Source organism: Mesoplodon bidens (genome assembly GCF_964165515.1).
Source record: "Mesoplodon bidens genome assembly, chromosome: 1".
NCBI lineage: Eukaryota > Metazoa > Chordata > Mammalia > Artiodactyla > Ziphiidae > Mesoplodon > Mesoplodon bidens.
The window spans coordinates 117,668,719-117,676,410 of NC_138176.1; the positions used below are offsets into that span (position 1 = coordinate 117,668,719).

The window sequence follows — 7,692 nt, forward strand, 5'->3', positions numbered from 1 at the left end:
TAAGCAAGATGGCGCGTTGGATATCAAAAATAAATCCAGGCTTCGGGTAAAGAGAAGCCTCTAAAAAAGACTATTGCAATAGAAATAATGCCCTGACTTAAGGATCGGAAAGCGTCTCAAAATTAAGTAGAAAAAGGCTTTTCTTTTCTAGGGAGGAATAAGAAGGATTAGCGGGAACTCGAGAGGAAATTGAGTGAGTGGAGGAGGTGAACAAACAGCGTGATGGGGTAGTCTGACTGGAAATTTGTCTGACTCTGTTAAGCCCTTTTTGGAATGAGCTGTTAAGGGATGGGAGGATATATTCTGTATTTCTGTGCTTGGTCACACTGGGGGACAGCCAAAGTTCGGGGCTTGTGAGGGTGAGAGAAGCCTGATTAAAGTTTGGTCCAAGCTAAGTCAGTGTAGACCTACCCTACAAGAAATTCTAAACTACATCTGTTAGCCTGAAAAGGAAGAATACTCAACAATAGACAGTAACTTAAAGCCATATTAACAAATAAAGAATACCAGTAAAGATAACTACATAGGCAAATATAAAAACAAGCACTGTTGTGTTTCTTTGTTAGTAACTCCTTCTTTTTTTTTTTTTTTATGAGTGGGATTGTGTTCCCGTCTCCCTGGTTGTTTGGCCTGAGGCTTCCAACACTGGAGATTGTAGGCTGTTGGGTAGAGCTGGGTCTTGGTGCTGAGATGAGGACCTCCATGACACCTCACTCTGATGAATATTCCCTGGGGTCTGAGGTTCTCTGTTGTTAGTCCAGTGGTTCGGACTCGGAGCTCCCAACGCAGGAGCTTCAGCCTGACCCGGCTCGTGAACCAAGATTCTGCAAGCTGCATGGGGTGGCAAGAAAAAAAAAAAAGAGAGAACAATAAAGAAGTAAAAAATAAAATTAGACTAGAAAACTAACAGATATGTTAGAAAGACTGTAAAAATAAAAATATAGATGAATCAACAACCAGAAGGTGCAACAGTAGTACCTCAATAGTAAAAAAGAGGAGGGAAAAAAAAAAAGTAACTCCTCTTTTTGTTTCTCGTGTAATTTAAAAGACAAATGCACCAACAGTAATCATGAGACAATGTTAATTCTAAGAATCACACAAATTACCAAAACTGACTCAAGAAGAAATAGAAATCTGAACAGATCCATAACAAGAGATTGAATTAGTAATCAAACCCCTACCCCCAACAAAGAAAAGTCTAGAATCAGATGGCTTCATCGGTGGATTCTACCAAATATTTAAAGAATTTCCCAAACTTTCATAAAATAGCAAAGGAGAGATCACTACTAAACTCATTCTATGATGCTAGCATTATCCTTGTTTAAAAAAAAAAGACAACGTCACAAAAAAACTTCGGATGTAAATTCCTTATCACTATAGATCAAAAAATCCTCAACAAAATACTAGCAACCTAAATTAAACAGCATATTTTAAAAAAAGATTATACACCATGACCAAGTGGGATTTATTCCAGGAATGTGAGAGTGGTTTAACATACAAAAAGAGCTGCTATCACATAAAATTAGCCATCACTTGTGCTTTGCAAATTAGTTCACAATAAACAGTTGAGAGCAACTTAAAAATAAACTGTGGTAATGCATAATGAGGAACAGCAGGTCGTAAATGAAAGTAATAATGTATATATACTAACTCACAAGTGGGAGTGGTTTACATGGCATGTTTTTTAATAAAAATTGTAGTTCACAAGAATATGTAGGGAATTCCCTGGTGGTGCAGTGGCTAGGACTACAAGCTCCCAATTCAGGGGGCCCGGGGTTTGATCCCTGGTCAGGGAACTAGATCCCACATGCATGCCGCAACTAGGGAGCCCACCTGCCGCAACTAAGACCCAGTATTTTTTACAATTATTACAGGCAAATCCTATTCTTTAGAGTTCTCATTATTTCTTACTAGTGAATCCTTCAATACTGCAATCTGTCCTTATAATTAATAATTCCTTATATTAAAATTTCCCAGCTCAAATTACTAATTACTACGTACTGTGATTTGGCTCTGATTAATACAGAATTGGTACCAGGAGTGATCTCAGGAGATACTCACACAAAGATGGCATTTTAGTATCGGTTTGGCTGTGCCTTTCTGTTTGAGTGCAATGCTGCTCTCCTTGCCAGTGGTAAATGGGACGTTTGTAATCCATGAAATGCAGAAACATCACAATTAATCAAACTATCATGTATGAAGCACTAACTGAAACATGTGCCTTGTGGGCCCAAGAGGCTACTGCACTTGACTATTACAGCAGTGATCATGACTATAAGGATTGAGCTGTGGGAGAAATTCTTCTGAGTACCCTTGAGCACTTACAAAGAGAAAACGACAAACTCCAGGTCTGTCATTTCTCAGCAAAAATCATGGTGTGAGAACCAGACAACTTCCATGGCGGCCCTAAGAGAAGCTCTTATTCTGTTGCTGTTACGCCTGACATTGCTGAAATTCAAACACAAAATTTAATTGTGTGGGACTTCTGGCTCTGACCAAAGTGGAGTAGTCCCATCCCTTACAATTATTCTCTCTCACAACGAAAATACCCTGGACATAACACGCCAAACAACCATAGAAAGACTCTGAAAGGTGGAAAGAAGGCAAACTGCCTATGGGCCTACCAAGGCATCTAGTACCGCTAGAGCAATGGTGGTGATTTCCATTGGTTTTATTACCTCTCATATATCTCAGACACGGTACTGCAGAAGCCCACAAAAGACCATAAACAAAACAAAACAAAAACCGAGCCTTTTCCCTCTAGCCAAAGGACCAAGAAAAGAGTGGTCTAACAGAATCCACTCACCCACCCCCTGCTGTGTGGTAGCAGATGGTGGTGTTCTGATTCCCCACTAATCCCCCATTCCCTTCCTGGTGCAAGCAGGCAGTGTTTCAAATTCCCCTGCTCAGTGATATTGACAACACAAGCAGGGAGTTGATCTTCCATCCCCCCTCAACAAAAAGCAGAAGGTGTTCTGATTAACCTACCACAGTAGTGTCAATGGGACTGAGATAGGAGCTGATTTTTTCATCTCTCACCTAGTGAAAGCAAGTGGTGTTTTGATTCCCCTGCCAGGGTAATGACAGACGAGTCCATTGGTGAGCTAGGCCTCCACCTGTAACTGCCATCCATGAGACTGAGCAAGGCAATTCAACTCAGAACTCCACTTTCTTTCCATCGTTGGTGTCAGTGAGGCCCAGTGGGTAGCTGAACCTACTTAGCTACCTGGCAGCAATGAGATTAAATAAGGCAATATAAAGAAGGGCTGGTCAGCAATTTGGTGCCTCCAACCGCCTAATGTCAGGGGAGCTCAGTGAGCAGCTAAGGTTCGACCCCCATGGGCGACAATGAGGCAGAGCAAGGTTATGCAAGGCAGAGCTAGTCAACACTCCACTTCCCACCTCTTCAGTGTCAGGTGGCACAGTAGAAGCTGAGCCTCCACAGCTCAGCATCAGAGAAGCAGAACCATGTGTGGAAGGCAGGTACTGAGCTTCCTTGCTCCCCTGGTATCAGCAAGGCCCAGCAGGGAGCTGAGCTTACATGCTCAACTGGAGACAATGAGATTGTGTGAGCCAGTGCCCCACTTTTACAAGGAGGATGTCAATGAGACTGAGGCAGGGGCTGACCATGTACCCCACCTATCTACAACAAGGCAATGGTTATCAGAACTCCACTTTTTCTAGGGTAGTATCAGCAAAGCCCAGCAAGAAGTACAACAGACACCCCCAACCCACCTTTCATGCTACAACTAAACAAGGGGACTGCCTGTTAAAAAAGAAAATTAAATAGGTTCCAGAGTCCTGAAATATAATATCCAGATTTTCCAGGATACAATTACAAAACACTCATCATAACAAAATCTAGGACAATAACAACTTGAACGAAAAAAGACAGAAACCAACATTGAGATGAATTAAATGTTGGAATGGTCTGATTGGGATTTTAAAGCAACTATCATCAAAATTACAAATATGCCTGAAACCCAATGAAAAAATAGAAAAAGCTCAGCAAACAGATATGTTAGAGAGAGGGGAGGGAGGGAGAGAGAGAGAGAGAGAGGGCAGGAACAAAATGGAAAGTAGAGAACTGAAAAAACTCAATAACTATATTTTTCAAATGGCTGGGTAGGATCAATAGTAGAGTGGAAATGAAAAAGGACAGAATCAGTGAATTCGAGAGCAGATCAATAAAATTTACTCAATTCAAACAACAGAGAGGAAATTGACTTTTAAAAAAATGAACAGTCTCAGGGATCTGTGAGATAACAATAAAAGAGCTAACATCCCTGAAGGAGAGGAGAGAGAGGAACTGAAAAAGTACTTGAAGAAATAATGGCTGAAACTTTCACAGATTTGGCAAAGAAAAATTTTAAACCATAAACATAAAAGAAGCTGAGCAAATCCCAGATAAAATAAGCCCAAAGAAATCAATACCAAGTTACATCACAATTAAACTTCTAAAGACAAAGAAAAAAATCTTGAAAGCAGAGAGAAAAGATACTGGGAAATTTACTGTCATTTGAATTGATATTCCCCACAAATAATAGAGATGAAAGGAGAAACAGACAAATCCACAATTATAGCTCAAGACTTCAACTCTTAGACTCACTCTTAGAACTACTAAACAGTAAATCAGTAAGAATACAGAACTGAATGATACAATCAACTAACAGGACCTAAGTGACATATATAGAACACTCCACCCAAAATCAACAAAATATATATATTTTTTCAAGTACCAACGAAACATTCACTATGAGAGACCATACTGAGTCATAAAATAAGCCTCATCAAATTTAAAATGACTGAAATTATACAGATATCTTCTCTGATCATAATGTAATAAAACTTGAAATCAGTGACAGAAAGACAATAGGAAAATCTCTGAACACTTGAAAATGTAACAACATATCTAAATAATCAGTTGATAAAAAGGGTAGTCTCAAAGGAAATTTTAAAAATATATAGAACTGAATGAAAATGAAAATACAGCCTACCAAAACATGTGAGACAGTTAAAGCAGGACTGAGAAAAGTTTATAGCATTAAATGCTTATATCAGAAACAAGGCAAGATCTGAAATCAATTATCTAAGTTTCTACTCCAAGAAACTTATAAAAAAGAGAGAGAGAGAGCAAAATAGGCCCAAAGCAAGCAGACAAAGGAAATACTATAGACAGGGCAGAAATCAATGAAATTGAAAACTGGAAAACAATAGAGAAAATCAACGAAAGAAAAAGTTGGTTCCTCAAAAAAAAAAAAAAAAATCCATAGAACTGGTAAACCTCTAGCCAGACTAACAAATCTAAAAATACTGAGCTCCTGTAAGCCACGTGGCATGGCCAAAAAAAAAAAAAAAAATGTGTGTAAGGATGTGGAAAAATAGGAACTATCATACACTTCTGGTGAGGATGAAAAATTGTGAAGCCACTGTGGAAAAAAGTCTGGCAGTTCTTCAAAATATTAAACATAGAGTTACCATGTGAATCACAAATTTAATTCCTAGGTAAATACCCAAGAGTAACATGTCCAAGAAAACATGTCCAAGCAAAAGTTATACATGAATGTTTATAGCAACGTTATTCACAATATCTAAAAGGTGGAAACAATCCAAATGTCCATCACCTGATGAAGGGATAAAGAAAATTGATACAAAACAAAAATATTCCATACAAGGGAATATTATTCAGTCATAAAAAAGAATGAAGTATTAATACGTGCTAGAACATGGTAGAAACTTTTTAAATAAATTTATTTCATTTACTTATATTTGGCTGCGTTGGGTCTTCGTTGCTGCGCACGGGCTTTCTCTAGTTGCAGCGAGCGGGGGCTACTCTTCGTTGCGGTGTGTGGGCTTCTCATTGCGGTGGCTTTTCTTGTTGTGGAACACAGGCTCTGGGCATGCCGGCTTCAGTAGTTGTGGCTCGTGGGCTCTAGAGCACAGGTGCAGTAGTCGTGGTGCACAGGCTTAGTTGCTCCGCAGCATGTGGGATCTTCCTGGACCAAGCCTCGAACCTGTGTCCCCTGCACGGCAGATGGACTCTTAACCACTGTGCCACCAGGGAAGCCCATGGAAGAACTTTGAAAAACATTATGTAAAGTGAAAGAAATCAGTCACAAGAGGCCACATATTGTTTGATTCCATTTATATGGAGACAACAATAGATTAGTAGTTGCATGGCATTGGGGAGATGAAGGTATAGGGGGATGATAGCTAAAGCTTATGGGGGTTTCTTTTGAGTTGATGAAAGTGCTCTAAAACTGACTGCGGTGATGATCACTCTTATCTGTCCATACACTAAAAACGACTGAATTGTACACTTTAGATGAGTGAGTTGTATGTTATATGAATTATATATCAATAAAACTGTTATTTCTTAAAAATGATAGGAATACTTTAAGAGGATCCAAAAGCTAACCTACGATAGCTCTCAATGCCCAAACACAGAACAATTTGAGCAACATAATAACATAATAGTATTGGATGAAATTAAAAGAGTGAGGGAAAAGGAACTGACCTAAAAAAAAAAGGGGAGCAACAACATGAGTGAATCTTAAATGAATTTTGCTAAGCCAAACCCAGGAGCTACATATAATTCCATTTGACATTCTGAAAAGGGTAAAATTGTAGAACAGAAGACAGATCAGAGAGTGCCAGTGGTTGAGTGAGAAGGTGGGTTGAATAACCACGGTTGGGAACAAAAGAAATATCCATACAGATATAAATAAATGATGTAATAAATAAATGCTGGAAATGAAAGTTTTCCCTTACAGGGGGTTCCCAATTAATAAATATAGAAGAAAGAGGTGAAATATAAAATCACCAATTGGAACACCACAGTAATAACTGTTGCAGGCAAGATCCACCAGTGAAAGCTAAAATTAGTAGCCAAAACTCTAAGTAGGAATAGTATATTTGCATAGCCTTAAAGGTTCTCGCCCCAAATTTACTACTAAATGTGGTGATTTTAAAATATGTTCCTAAATTTGAGATGGAGCTTATTCCGCTCCCACTGAGTGCACTGGACTTAGTAACCCACCTCTAAGCATAGATTGGAAAGGGAAAAATCCTAAAGATATAGTGGAGAAACCTGTCAGACACCTCCTTCACCAAGTAACCAAGGTTAATATAAGTTGTGTTGATATCATGTGTCCCCTCAAATATAAGTAGGACACATCCTCTCTGTGGTATTCTTTCTAAAAATTTATAACCTCAGTCCAATCAGGAGAAAACATCAGGCAAACTCAAAGTCAGGGACATTCTTCATAATATCTGACCACTATTCTTCAAACATCTGAAGGTAATGAAAGACAAGGAAAGACCACGAAACTATTGCAGATGGGACGAGACCAAACAGACTTGATGGTTAAGCGTACTGTGGTATCCTGGGTTGAATCCTGTATCAGTAAAAGCGCGTTAATGGAAAAACTGATGAACTCTGAATAAACTCTGTAGTTTAGTTGATACAATTGTACCCGTATCACTTTCTTAGTTTTGGTAAATGTACCATGGTTATGTAAAATGTTAACAATTAGAGGGACTTCCCTGGTGGTCCAGTGGTTAAGAATACGTCTTCCAGTGTAGGGGACTTGGGTTTGATCCCTGGTGGGGGAACTGAGATCCTACATGCCACAAGGCAACTGAGCCCGCATGTGCGCGCAACTAGAGAAATCCTCACGCTGCAACGAAGGT

The 7,692-nt window shown here is 39.2% G+C and overlaps 1 protein-coding gene across 1 annotated transcript in view; it reads left to right on the top strand.

Annotated features, from left to right (window-relative positions):
• ZNF25 (zinc finger protein 25) overlaps positions 1 to 7,692 on the top strand; it is a 418,016-nt gene that overhangs the window by 73,570 nt on the left and 336,754 nt on the right. The window lies entirely within an intron of this gene.